Consider the following 13,911-nt stretch of genomic DNA (forward strand, 5'->3'; position numbering starts at 1 on the left):
TTTCTTTTGGCTCAAGAACCGTTGTCGGTCAAGGCCTGTCTGTACCACTTGTCGGGTTGGCTTTCAGTGACTTTTGGATAACCCCCCATAGCAGGATAGTCAGTCCTACGTATGGCGGCACGGTCTATTTGGGGCTTGAACCCATGACGGGCATGTTGTCACGTTATATATATATATATATATATATATATATATATATATATATATATATATATATATATATATATATATATATATGACCTGCTATGGGGGGTTATCCAAAAGTCACTGAAAGCCAACCCGACAAGTGGTACAGACAGGCCTTGTATTGTATTTCATTGTATTTCATCCCATACAATCGGGAACGAACTTAACCGTCAAAAGAGTTCATTTTATTCAAAAACTGGCCAAATAAAAAAAACCGGTAAAATGAACATCGTTTAAAGGGCCGTGAGTGCCTTTTGCACTGAGCGCCGAAGCGGATTTCGTCGAACGTAATCCATGCTCTGGCCGATTGTATTTCTATCCATGGAACAAGCAGGAAGCAGTCGACGCAATGAAGAAATAGTAAGTACAACTGTTTTTAACGAAAATTTTGTGTGTGTGTGTGTGTGTGTGTGTGTGTGTGTGTGTGTGTGTGTGTGTGTGTGTGTGTGTGTGTGTGTGTGTGTGTGTGTGTGTGTGTGTGTGTGTGTGTGTGTGTGTGTGTGTGTGTGTGTGTGTGTGTGTGTGTGTGTGTGTGTGTGTGGGTGTGTGTGTGGGTGTGTGTGTGTGTGTGTGTGTGTGTGTGTGTGTGTGTGTGTGTGTGTGTGTGTGTGTGTGTGTGTGTGTGTGTGTGTGTGTGTGTGTGTGTGTGTGTGTGTGTGTGTGTGTGTGTGTGTGTGTGTGTGTGTGTGTGTGTGTGTGTGTGTGTGTGTGTGTGTGTGTGTGTGTGTGTGTGTGTGTGTGTGTGTGTGTGTGTGTGTGTGTGTGTGTGTGTGTGTGTGTGTGTGTGTGTGTGTGTGTGTGTGTGTGTGTGTGTGTGTGTGTGTGTGTGTGTGTGTGTGTGTGTGTGTGTGTGTGTGTGTGTGTGTGTGTGTGTGTGTGTGTGTGTGTGTGTGTGTGTGTGTGTGTGTGTGTGTGTGTGTGTGTGTGTGTGTGTGTGTGTGTGTGTGTGTGTGTGTGTGTGTGTGTGTGTACTGTTGTCTGTGAGTCCCCGGCTCGCCTCGGGACCGCAATTGTGCTGAACATTTTATTGCAAAATGTTGTGTTTCTAGGTTTCACAAGTGCTTAAATAATTTGGTGTAGGGTTTGTCCATCCATTTCATCATTTAAACTGCATTGCAGAGTGTGTGAAATTGGTTGTTCGTTTTGGTATTGTAGTGGTTTTTAGTATAGGGCGTGTTTTTTTATTCATGAGGAACGGGTTTGTCGTATTGCTTGGAAGAACTTTTTTTTATCAAATTGTAAGCAAAATTTACCGGCCTATTTGTATACATTTAATATAAAAATAGCACGTGTTATTTTTATCACTACGGTTTCGGTGTGACGGCTAGCATGACCGAATTATCACGCGATTATCGACCTTTCTGTTGTTTTAATTTAAATTAAAAAAGGGAAGTATTTAACTAAATTTTCTTTTTCATTCCAGGAACATGAAAAAAGCCTCCGCTTCATTGCCGAGGTGCAAAAGCAGCGTGTTTTGTGGGAGAAAAAAAATAAAAATTACAAAAATGTAGTTTTGAAGGGCGACGCGTGGGCTGCGATAGCGGCCAAGGAGGAGGTTTCGCCACAAGATGCGAAACATCTGTGGTCCCGACTTCTTGGCATTTATCGGACCAACAAGGCCAAGGTTAAGAAGACGACGCAAACCGGTGCAGGTACATGTAGAAAAATATATATACAGTTAATTTATTATTTCTCATCCCAATTGATTATTGTTTTATTTTAGGCAATGACGACGTGTTCCGGCCACGGTGGTTCGCCTACCAAGCGATGTCTTTTGTAGACGAGGCCACCCAAGATGCGGTGCATGTAGACACGGTGAGTATGTTTATACTTATTTTAAATAACTAGTGGTGTGGGTCAACTAGTTTGTTTAATCTTTTGCGTGGAAGCTAATGTCAGCTTTCAAATCAATTTTACATAAATGCCTAGTATTGAGCATCAATACATTTGGGTATCCATGATTGATAAATGTTCTCCGACGAACTAATTGACCTTACTCACATTCTATTTAACTAACTTAATGCGAAGCTCGTTTGTTATATACATTAAAAAGCTCTCTTTTGCACTTATATAATTAACATTTTGACGAACAAAGTATATCATAATGGTTTTCCCCATAACACCACAGTAGTATGTGCTTCGTTCGTCAAAGTTTTAATACAAATGAATCATTTCACACACGCAGTGTTCCTATGATTCTTAAAATGTACACATATACGGACGATCACGACAAGCAGGAAATGCTGACCAGCGCACCACGTCAACAGCACGAGACCAATATGTATAGCCGTCCGGAATCATAGTGCTGACATGACGATGGATTCTTTTTTCGCTCGTTGTGCAATTGCAATCGGCAATAACAATTGGCAATCGATCGTTGCGCTGGAAGCAGGTGCGTAGTTGATAGACGAGCGTACCCTGCTTGTTACGATCGTCCGTGATACTCCGCTATTTCAGTGGGTCGATGGCCAATTCGTCCGATAATGTGTTTGGGTGAGTCGCTATCGTGTACGTAGCTATAGTTAAGTTTCTCCATGATCAATCTTGAAGAGAATTGATTTTAGAAAGATTTTACTGTACATAGTTACGTGCGTATGATTATCGCCACGTTCGTCCACTCGATCCACCAGCAGCAACCAAACACAACAGGCATGTGGCCACGTTTATTCGGTGAGTGAGCTAGTAAGCCAGCCAGCAGTTTATCCAGCCGCTAATAGAGCAGGCGAGTAATGCTTAAAAAAATCCGTAGTTGTTGCACTCGCGTACTTAAATGTATATTATAAATAACCATGCTGGTAGTAATGTACAGAATAGTCGGTGTAGTTGTGTTTGCGATTTCATAATTTATTATTAATTTTAATATCCATGGTATTGGTTGGAGGGATTTACGTAGAACGATTATGTTTTAAATGGTTTGCAATTAGGTTCCTTATGTCAGCAAGATTTTCTGAAGGTCGGGAAGCAATGTTTTGGAGATCGGTCAAGCCCCCTTCACTTCTCAAATCTCCATCGACTCGTCGCCCGCGAACAACCCTATCAAATGCAGACGGGGGTGTGTATGTGTCCCGCGAAGCATGCTTGCGCAAAAAATTGTGCAAGTAAACTGTTGTCAAAACAATGTTTTTGGCAACATCCGGCTGCAGTTGTATGCCTTTGAGCACTCTCCATCGATTCGCTAATATTCCAAGCGAATTTTCAACTGGCATACGACAAGTAGAGTGCATTTTGTTGAATGTACGCTCCATTGAATCAGAAGGATGCACCCCGCTGTACGGTCTTAAGCTGTAATTGGTAAAGGCAAATGCCTTGTCACCGAGAATTAAGTATGGGACTGGGGTTTGGTACGGGACCTGCAATGGCGTTGCTGGTGGAATGTTTAGTTGGTCGTTTTCTAGCTTGTGATACAGCCGTGTGTTTTTAAATATTCCACCGTCCGATATTCCTCCCTTACCACCAGCATCTGCCCATAAAAAGTTATAATTAGCATCGACCACAACCATTAATACAATACTAAAAAATTTTTGATAGTTATGATATTCTGATCCGCTATTACGAGGGCAAATAATGTCAACGTGCTTCCCATCGATTGCACCTATTGCGTGAGGAAATCTCCAGCCCATCGTCTTGAGATTGCAAGCCATTCTTCTTCGGTAGAGGGTAGCTAAAAGAAAATAAAATAGAGGAATGATTTCAATGCATGTTTTAGTTACTGTATATTTTAGAGCTTATGAGAAACATAAATTATGATTTTAATGTTCATTTTCTTTTTTTTTCAGCTTGGCTACGACGATGAGGGCCTCACTCCCCGTTCCCTCGTGGAGGCAGCCTACGCGGTTCCACAATCGTTGGACGACATCGATTGGGATGCCGCGGTTGCCTTCGACCCCGAGCCATTCTCTCCCACTCCTTCTTCCTACCCTTCTGCCTTATCCGTCACTCCTGGCACGATCCGCGAGGGAAACGGTTTGAGTGGGGCCCTCAACAACGGGCTGCAACAACCGGTTTCGGGCGCAACAGGCGCACCAGAAACCGCAAATCCGGACGATTTCGGCCGGTACGTGGCCGATGAGCTTCGGCTTATTCCATCTCCAAAAAGGAGACGCATTATGAATATTCAGCGGGAGTTATTAGAATCATTAAAAAAAAATCTTTAAAAACATAACTTTGAATACTTTTTGAGTTTTGTATATCACATTAGTTACTTGATTGAAGAGCAACGTTCGAGGAAAAAAAAGTTTCCGTTTTCATATTACATGAACCTTTTAGTAATGGGCGGGTCGACCCGAACCTATCGGGTCGGAGCCATCCGAAAGCGACCCGGAGTCGTTCGGGTCAACCCAAAAGGTATAAGTAGTTTCAGTGGGTGCAAATACTCCGGTAGGTGCGAGAAAGCATAAGCGAATCCGACCCGTTGGTGCTGCGAGTTCGGGTCGGGTCGGGCCACGGTAGGTTCGGTTGCAACGAGTTCGGGTCGACCCGAAAGATCAGTAGGTGCGAGAAAGCATAAGCGACTCTGACCCGTTGGTGCAGCGAGTACGGGTCGGGTATTGAACCTACCGTGGCACGACCCGACCCGAACTCGCTGCACCAACGGGTCGGATTCGCTTATGCTTTCTCGCACCTACTGATCTTTCGGGTCGACCCGAACTCGTTGCACCCGCGGGTCGGATTTGATTCCAACTCCGACCTAGCGCACCCGCTGCACCCACGGATCGGAATCGATTCCGGCTGACTTTTTTAATGCGAGGACGTTCAAGAGGGAAACGTACTGCAGCACATTTCACACGTTCATTCCGGCTCTGTTTTTCATGAACTATCCGCCGGCATCTACTACCCAAGCAGTGAATTTTGATCCAAAGATGCATGTAGAAAAAATGAGGTTTTTCGCTATAATTTCAACTCTACTCTCTTCATCAATACTGTTGTGTGTGGGTTGATGTCTTTATCAATCGCAATAATATTTAGAAAATCATTTTTTTACCTTCACACCGTTGTATTCATGCGATTAGAGTACAGTTGTTCGCAATGTATTCTGTTTATCTAGCCAAAGAGTCCCCAGAGCAATGGTTGGCCCCGGCAAACGGGAAAGTTTACTTGCAGGCCCTGGTGCCTGCCACCGGGCTGAACGTTTTAAACACATAAACACTGAAGCGAGGCTGGTTACACCCGCAACTTACCTTGACATAATCCCGCAAAGCCTCGATAAGACATGCGCACGTCTCTTTAACTATTCTGCTGATAGAATGCCTCGACACCTAAAATTATATGCTGATTGATAAAAGTGTGCTTAGCAAAAAGCAAAAAGCAAAAATAATATTACTTACCCGGAAAACGTATTGGAGGCTGGTAAATGTCTCTCTAGTCGCAAGATACCGCAATGTTATCAGCAGCCTTTCCTGTTCCGTGATTGCTTTGCGGAAATCTGTGTCCATTTTCGCAATTTTTTGGACCAACAAGGGACAGTAAATGGAAGAAATCTTCCTTCTTCATCCTTAAAAATCGGTTCATCGTCTCGAATACACCAGATGTCGTGATGTCGGTCAGTAGCCGGTTGCCGGTTTCGTTTCGGTTCAGGAATAAGTCCTGAACCCACAAACGACGTGCCTGCGGACTACGGGAACGAGATCGGGAACGATCCCGGACTTCGTTGTTGTCATTTTCAAGCTCTGGCTCGCTCATTTTTCCAAAAAATCGAGAACCACCAAAATTTTCACTTCTACTAAACACCGGCAAATGATTCAAACGATAAACAATGCACACTGCTGCGATCAAGGTGATAACATAGACTACAATTATATGTGGAAGATTTGGCTGTGGAAGCCATGATGGATGGAGTTTGGCAGATGGGAAGGAATGTTGTCGTGCGCTTTGTATGAAGCTTAGGCACCCAACTGTCAAATGACGATTTGCCCAGCAGTACTCGGCGTCCTTACCTGTAGCAATTTATTGATTTTGATCAACATGTCAAACGGCATACAGACAGCCTGGTCGTAAATTGATGAGACACCAAGCATGAATAATTTTGGCACTTAAATTACACCCAAGGTGTGTTTATTAAGGAGGTGAATTGTTAGCGCGTTTTCCGGGCGCCATCATTGAGTATTGTTATGTCAAATCGCATACAATTTTATATACCCCGCTCCAGCCCTCCCCGATTTTAATACCGGAGCCCCCAGTATTGTTATGTCAAGTCGTGAAATGTCAATTTGCTCTGAAGCACTTCACCTCCTAATATCCATACACCTTGAATTACACCCACATCTAGCTTGCGCTGGTCGCCGCCAGATGCGCTAGTGAATATAAAAATTACACTACGGAGTACGATCAATGTAGCCCGGCCTTTATGACAGTAATCCTTGCTATTCATACGAAAACAGCTTCGAAACTAAGTTCCATTGATATTATACACCGTTTTTGATGCATCTTTGTTTACCACCACTATAGGAACACAATACGACGACTATAGGAACCATACCACCATTATAGGTACAACGAAGCAGTCACAAAAATATGTATTTTTTCGTAAATTTGATGTATTTTAGGGTAAAAATGGTTGTGATTGCAAAGATAAAACATATTCCAAAACATATGTGTTAAAATATTCAGAAATTGTCCTTCCTGTCACTTTAAATCCATTAAAACACATCAGTACCACTACAAATTGCACCACTATTGGTACATTTACCCTAGGCATGTATTGTGTATGCCCAGGATACGTCACTGCAGAGCAAAAGGAGAAGGAAATGCCCACCGCTGAAAAATATCAAAGTCTGGTGGGAACTTTGCTCTACATTGCCGCCTGCACACGTCCTGATCTGACAATCACAGCCTCCATCCTTGGTTGGAAAGTTAACAAACCAACGGCGATTTATTGGACCGAAGCCAAGCGAGCGTTGCGGTATTTGAGAGGCACCGCAGGGTTAAAGCTGAAGCTAGGAGGAGTCGGTTATCTCGAAAGCTACGCCGACGCCGACTGGGCTGATGATCGTTCGGACCGAAAATTCTGGATTCTGGTTTAAGCTTAGCGGCAGTAGAATTAGTTGGATAGCAAAGATGCAGGAGTGTGTTACATTATCTTCAACTGAAGCAGAATATGTCACGCTTGCTGAAGCTAGCAAGGAGCTGCTGTGGCTGTTGGAGTTCATGCGAGGACTAGGAGAAGATATATAGCACCCTGTGAGGATATATGAGGATAATCAGAGTTGTATAAGTATGCTGCGCGCTGAAGGAGGAACCAGAACCAGGAACCAGCACGAAGCAATTATTATATACACGACATATAACTTCATTCAAAATTTGTTCAGGTCAGGAGTTTATGATGTGAAGTATTGTCCGACAGAGGATATGTTAGCAGATATGTTGACAAAACCTCTGGCAAGGATAAAGCTACAGAATATGAGAAAAGGGGTAAATTTACAGAAGAAAAAAATATCCTTGAGGAGGAGTGTTGAAGTAGGCAAGTACAGGCGGTCCCCGAGATACACGGTTCCTCTTATACGCGGAATCGGAGATACGCGGTTTTCTAAATTGGGTAATTCTTTGAGCAATTTGTGCTGATTTGAAACATAAATTGCCTAATAATTTCGAATTGCCGTTTTGATCGAATGTTAAAAACTATTTCAAAAGCTTTGAAACTGTTATATTCAGTCAGAATCATATCAAATAATTCATAAAGTGACTAAAACCGCACCTACTTAAAATTACACGAAAACTAGTGATATTTTAGCTGGAAATCACGAGATTCGACTTACGCGGAAATTCGAGATACACGGTATTTTGTGGCCGTTTTCGGACCCCATTAACCGTGTATCTCCGCCTGTATTGCGTATACCATGCTATGCTAAAAGGGCAAGCACGATATATAGCAGGCTATTACCCAACCAGCATTATCGCGCGATTTTTATGTGTATCTATCATTTTTCTCATTCTAACATTCAAACAATTTTTCATTCTGCCTCGCTCTTCTGGGTGTTGGTCTGTATTTGCTTGCGACTTGGCTGTGTCGCATCAACGATTCGCATGTTTCATTTAGCTCATCCCTTTCCATCGTTGGAGAGAAACTCTTGCGTCTCGCTTTTCTGGGACTTGTCCAAATTCGCTTGCTACACCAATCGTTCACGCAAGCGTTCTCCTCTCGCCCGCTCTTTGTATCATTGTACAGGTACTCCCCGATATACGCTATCAATGCGTACCGGAGGCAATAGCGTATCTCGAATATACAATAGCGAAAGTCGAATTTCGAGGTTTTCAGTCAAATTATAACTAATATCCGTATAACTTTGCATGAAGTGGTAGGTTTTAGCCACTTAATTAGTTATTTGATCTAATTTCAACTGAATTTTTCAATTTTATACCATTTGAAATGGTTTTTAATATTCAACCAAAATGGAATTTATTTTGCATTTGACATTCGATTTCTAAAATTAGTACTACTTGTTCAAAGAACCGTCAAATTTAGAAAAAAAGCGTATAGCGAAATCGTGTATATCGAGTATGGCGTATATCGGGGAATACCTGTATAGGAACACGAGGAAGGCGCTGCTTCGCGTTCACATGAAAATGTGGTAGTGTGAAATCAAGTTTGCAAGCGGTAGGACGCGTCGGTGTGTGTCCGTTTTTTCTCTCGTGAAACCAGTACGGAAAAACTATTTGGTAAGTACAGTTTTTAATAAAGGGTTATATCAATCTTTATCAAACTGAATTGTATTGATAATTGTGATATAAAATCAATTTCGTTTTTTTTAAAGAAATCGTAACACACGCACGAACGGAAGTGAGCACGGACCACAACAGAAGCAATATTCAATTGGTTGGTAAGTATTGTGCTTGACGTTAAATTGAACAGCTGTTGGCAAAATAGTTAATATTTCCTTCTATCCCTAGGAGTGCCGAAAACAGAACAGGAGAGGAAAGAAGGCAGGAACGATCCGATCCTCCAACGTGCTAGCGCCTGGTAGAGGAGAAGCGGCAGGAAGGTAGAGACGAACATCCAGCTCGCTAGTGCAGCACGTGGGAGCAGCAAGAGGGAAGCAAGCAGGACGCGTACACACCATTCGACGAAGGCAAAGCTGGAGGAAAGGAAGAACGAGGAGAGAAGGCAGGCAAGACGGGTACGTGTGTATCCCGCACCGGTTTTTGGCAGTGTGAAATGTGAGTATTGAAAAGTGTATGTGTGAGTAGAAGTAAAGAGGTAAAATAAAGAGCGAATGTGTGGAATGAGAAAATGAAAGAGAGTCTGTGTTTGTTTTGGGAGAGAGGAGAGAATGAAAGAAATTGAACAATAATGTAGCATACAGAAACCACATGTATGATACACGCTGTCGCACGATTTCAAAAACCTTCTCTATAGTTCTGCTATCGAGAACGATTTGACCGCGCTATAGAGAACACTTTTTTTATACAAAATAAACCGCTTGCAACGTGACAATGTCGGTTGGGTACCCGCTTGGCAAAATGTCGCGCGACATGCATGCTTGAAATCGATGCTTGTTAACATTTTATTTCAAGCATCGTGAGTGTCCCAGCGTGAGCGCTGAGCGCACCTCCCCTCATTCTCAATGCCGCGTTTTTGGTTAATCCTCGCTCCCACCCTTTCTTTCCTTCTCTCAACGGACCTACCATTCCCGCGAGCGTAGGCCGACCAAAAAATTCCAGGAAATTCCTACAGTAAGTGTGCAGTTTTTTATTCACAGTACTGTTTGGCAAAATATCAATTCTTGATGGTGCGCGCTAGGCGAACAAAACGTTAGCTGCTGCTCCACCGATGGTGCGTGCTGTTGGAAGGAAAAACACTTGCTGTTTGATGCGTTTGCTTGAGGAATGAAAGATAAATCGAGCATTAGAATGGTGAACAAAACTAGTACTATTTAAAACTTACCGATCACGCAGATATTTTAAATTAAACGGCGACTCTGTATGCCCGATCCATCTGCTTTGATCTGTTATCAGGAGCTTTGGTAATGAAATAGCTAGGTGTGATGGAAAATAATAGAAAAATAAACAAACATTGAAAGCAGTACGATTGTTTGAACACAAACATCATTTGGAAGATTCTTCTTCTTATGCATGCACTTACCCGTAGATCATGTAACAAAACATACTACATTTACGTCTGCGTTGACATCTTTCACGATTAACTTAACCACTTTTCTATTATCATTTCATAATTTTCGCTGCCTCTTCCGGCACCGATCATTCCCATATGAAATTTGCATTCGTTCTGGCAATGAGTTTCGAACGATCAAAACACAGCGCGAGAGTGAAGAACACAAAGTAAATGGCACTATGTACAAGTGTTGATCATATGGTCAAAATAAAGTATAATGGAATTTATTTTGCTTCAAATGAATTGGTTTTATTCTGATTAAAAATTCAAATATTGTTATCAGTCTAGTTGTGAACGTTTAAAATTTTGATGAAGTGAATACATCATTACCAGATAAATGAAACGACAATCGGCGCATTTTGACCATATCGAATTATGACTGTCTTTCACACATAGTGTCATCTCTTGCGCTTCAGGGTCTCACGCTCAGAGCAAAAATTCTCGCAAACTTCGCAACGGTGGGAGCGTTCAGCTGTGGAGGGCTGGAGGAGTGCGAGTGTGTGTCTCATGCACATAGCGAAATTTTGGTCAACACCTCGATGGTGGGAGCGTTTTTCCATGGGATGGGGTAGTGGAGTGCGAGTGTGTCGCATGATTCCTTTAAAACTAAGGCCAGGGGTAGCGAGAGGCATCAAAATGAGTTACTCTTTGCCAAGCGGGTAATAAGTTACGAGAAAATATAGTTCAGTTACTAATTTCCCTCAGAACAAGAAGGTTGACTTATATTAATTCTATCAGAAAATTGAGCTGTGACGTTCAATTAAAATCCGGCTACAGTGAAATGTTACGAGAATATTGCGCGAATGGTTATTTGAAGAGGATAGCAAGTGTAAATTCGAGAGTGGCTTCGCGAGAGTAGTACTTCCACAAAAATTCAACCCATTTTCAATGGATCAGCGAAAACCACAAGTGGATATGCGTTGAACGATCTATTGCTTAGTAGACTAGTGATACAGTAATCATTATTTGCGATAATGTTGTGCTTCCATATACATGCGATAGCATTATCAGCCCAAATCGATAAAATATATTTGTAAGTGCAAGTGCATCCAGACCATACACCATTGCAAAGAGTCCTGCGGCGATCGTCAGTGGAAATGCAGCCTAAAGAATACGAGCTTCAAATGGTGACGTTCGGTTTGGCTCCCTCTTCTTTTCTTGCAATGCGGATTTTGCAGCAACTAGCAGAAGATGATGGTGCAAGGTATCCTAATGCGCAGCGTGTCCTCAGAGAAGATTTTTATTTAGACGATCTTCTTAGTGGCTCGAACAGCCTTCAGGAAGCAAAAAACCTTCGTGCATAGTTGAGTGCATTGTTGCGTGGAAGAGGTTTTCAATTGCGTAGGTTTGAAATGTTTCAAAGTGGGTGTCAAATGTGGGTGATTGTTAAAACCTCAGGTTTGTTGTGGCGACCGTGTTCAGATGACATAAGTGTGGAGATCAGGAAACCGAAAGAAAGTGAATTTCTAACAAGAAGAACAATTTGTTCGAAAATTGAGCGTCTCTTTGATCCGCGGGGAATCATTGCGCCTGTGATTGTATGGGCTAACATTCCGTTGCAGTAGTTGTGGATCTCAACAAGAGATTGGGACGAACCGGTTTACAATAAGATCGAGAGCACATGGAAAATTTTTGAGGAGCAATTGTCTTATATGCAGTGTATACGTGATCCGCGATTTGTGCTTTTGTCTGGTCAGTGTAAACTCCAACTCCACACATCTCGTATGCGTCGGAAAAAGATTATGGTGCATGCCCTTATGCTCGATCGGTGGATGATAGCGGTTGTGTGAAGGTGTCTTTTGTGGCAGCTAAATCCAAAGTAGCACCGTTTAATCGTTTAAGTTTAGCGAAACTCGAGCTGTGTGGTGCTTTGCTAGCAGCAAAGCTGTGGAAATCGGTTTACAGGGCCTTCAAGCAACCGAAAATTCCGTCTTTTTTTGACAGATTCCTCAGTGGTATTGTGTTGGCTTCAATCTCCGTCTTATATTTGGGCTACCTTTGTCATGAGTATCACGAGGTTTTCACCAAAGAAAACAATCAACATATCCGTGGGAGCTTGATGCTCATTACTGATATGAATAAAAGTGCGACATGCTGAACACGACATGTGAATTCTTGAGTCCAACACGATACTCTGACTGACAAGCTTAGCTTAATGCCAGCGCAAGCATAATCATGTTTTTTTTCTGGCTGTGAACAGTGCTGCCAAATGCCACTGTTTCAATCATCAACACTCATGACTGAAACGAAGTTCAAATCAGATCACGTACACAACTGAGATGATCAGTAACGATACTCAAAGTCAGCGCCTACACGCTTGGTCCAAAACAGCCGAAGTCATACAAAATCATGAAAAAGTCTGCGCCCTTTTGTTCCGGCGTCCTCGTGAAGTTTACCGAGCCGAAGCGAATAGTTGTGTTCGATAAACATGTGTGCGTATCAGGTAGCAGCATTTGTACTGCTTACCTGCCGTATGCCGCTGTGATACCGAGCGAGACGCAAAGACAACGCGTCTAGAGGACATGTGTAGCCGTGAGGAAACTTTTCTGTGTCTCTTTAGCCTTGTCCTTGCTTTTAGATCCTGATGATTGAAGCATGCATACCTTCGGGTACGTTCGGGGTGTAAGCCATGTCCTTCTCATGTTAATGGTAAAGATAGAATCGTATGCAATCGACTCTGCATTCGAGCGTGGGCAGGCCCGTGGGCGTCATGTGGATGCTCGCAAACAGTTGGAAAATCAATCTCATGGTTGGTGACATTTAGTTTAGCACCCAACTTTTGGTCACTCACTTGGTCACGACATTTTTGTTGGCGATAATCCCGACATTCTTGGAAAATACTTGGCGCGTGGGCTCTAGCAACAACATGAGCATGCTTTTTCCCTCTATCTATTTTGATTATCTGTCGGGTCAAACAGAGCGAGAAAACATGCTCATTTTGTTTCTTGGAACCACTCGCACGCACTGCATATCTCACATGACTATCTTAATGATCACAGACACATTATGTCGCAAAATGACTGACCAAGAGTTAGTTGCACACTATGTCACCAAGCATGTGATGATCGCACAAACTGTTTGAGGCTCACCTCTGATCATAACAGTAGAGCTCGTGACGCTGACATGATTTTGTTTCAGCCGGAATTTGGCATGACTATGACAGTCACATTTTGCAAAACTAATCACAGTAAAAAAAGTCGTGACATAGTGACTGACCAAGCTATGGTCGCAAACATTTCATGATCAGGTATTGGTCACACCAATCGTTCTGAGTATCACCTCTGATTATCACAATTGAGAACGTGACGCTGATATGGATTTTGTTTCAGTCACATTTTTTATGATATTGACCGTGACATTTTGCAGCACTGTTTGAACTGCATTTCTTACTGGATAAGTTTTCTTCGTATTGGAAAACCGTTCGTGTTGCTGCCTATTGTTTCCGATTTGTGAAAACACGTCTTGGAAAGGAACACGATCAAGGAAATTGTTCTAATAAGGAGTTTTGTGATGCGGCCAAATTATTGGTGAAAATTCTGCAGCGGGTAGAATTTAATGATGAGTTGATAGCATTACAGTTGACTACGAATGCTCGAGGATCACGGACAACTGTCGCCTTC

General features: G+C 42.6%; 2 long non-coding RNA genes across 3 annotated transcripts; one reads left to right on the top strand and one right to left on the bottom strand.

Annotated features, from left to right (window-relative positions):
- The first annotated feature begins 8,063 nt into the window (after positions 1 to 8,063).
- Positions 8,064 to 9,415, top strand: LOC120951939 (uncharacterized). 2 transcript variants are annotated; one of them, XR_005751228.2, is made up of 3 exons: positions 8,064 to 8,838; positions 8,934 to 8,999; positions 9,070 to 9,415. It is a non-coding gene; the product is annotated as an uncharacterized LOC120951939 (long non-coding RNA). The 2 variants fall into 2 exon arrangements; XR_007452148.1 differs by having other exon boundaries at positions 8,934 to 9,415.
- A 207-nt stretch (positions 9,416 to 9,622) lies between these two features.
- LOC120953323 (uncharacterized) lies at positions 9,623 to 10,955 on the bottom strand. Its single transcript, XR_007452129.1, has 3 exons — positions 10,262 to 10,955; positions 10,064 to 10,154; positions 9,623 to 9,997 (listed from the first exon to the last, which is right to left on the bottom strand). It is a non-coding gene; the product is annotated as an uncharacterized LOC120953323 (long non-coding RNA).
- Between the last annotated feature and the right edge of the window lie 2,956 nt (positions 10,956 to 13,911).

This window comes from Anopheles coluzzii, chromosome X (genome assembly GCF_943734685.1).
Source record: "Anopheles coluzzii chromosome X, AcolN3, whole genome shotgun sequence".
NCBI classification, from domain to species: Eukaryota; Metazoa; Arthropoda; class Insecta; order Diptera; family Culicidae; genus Anopheles; species Anopheles coluzzii.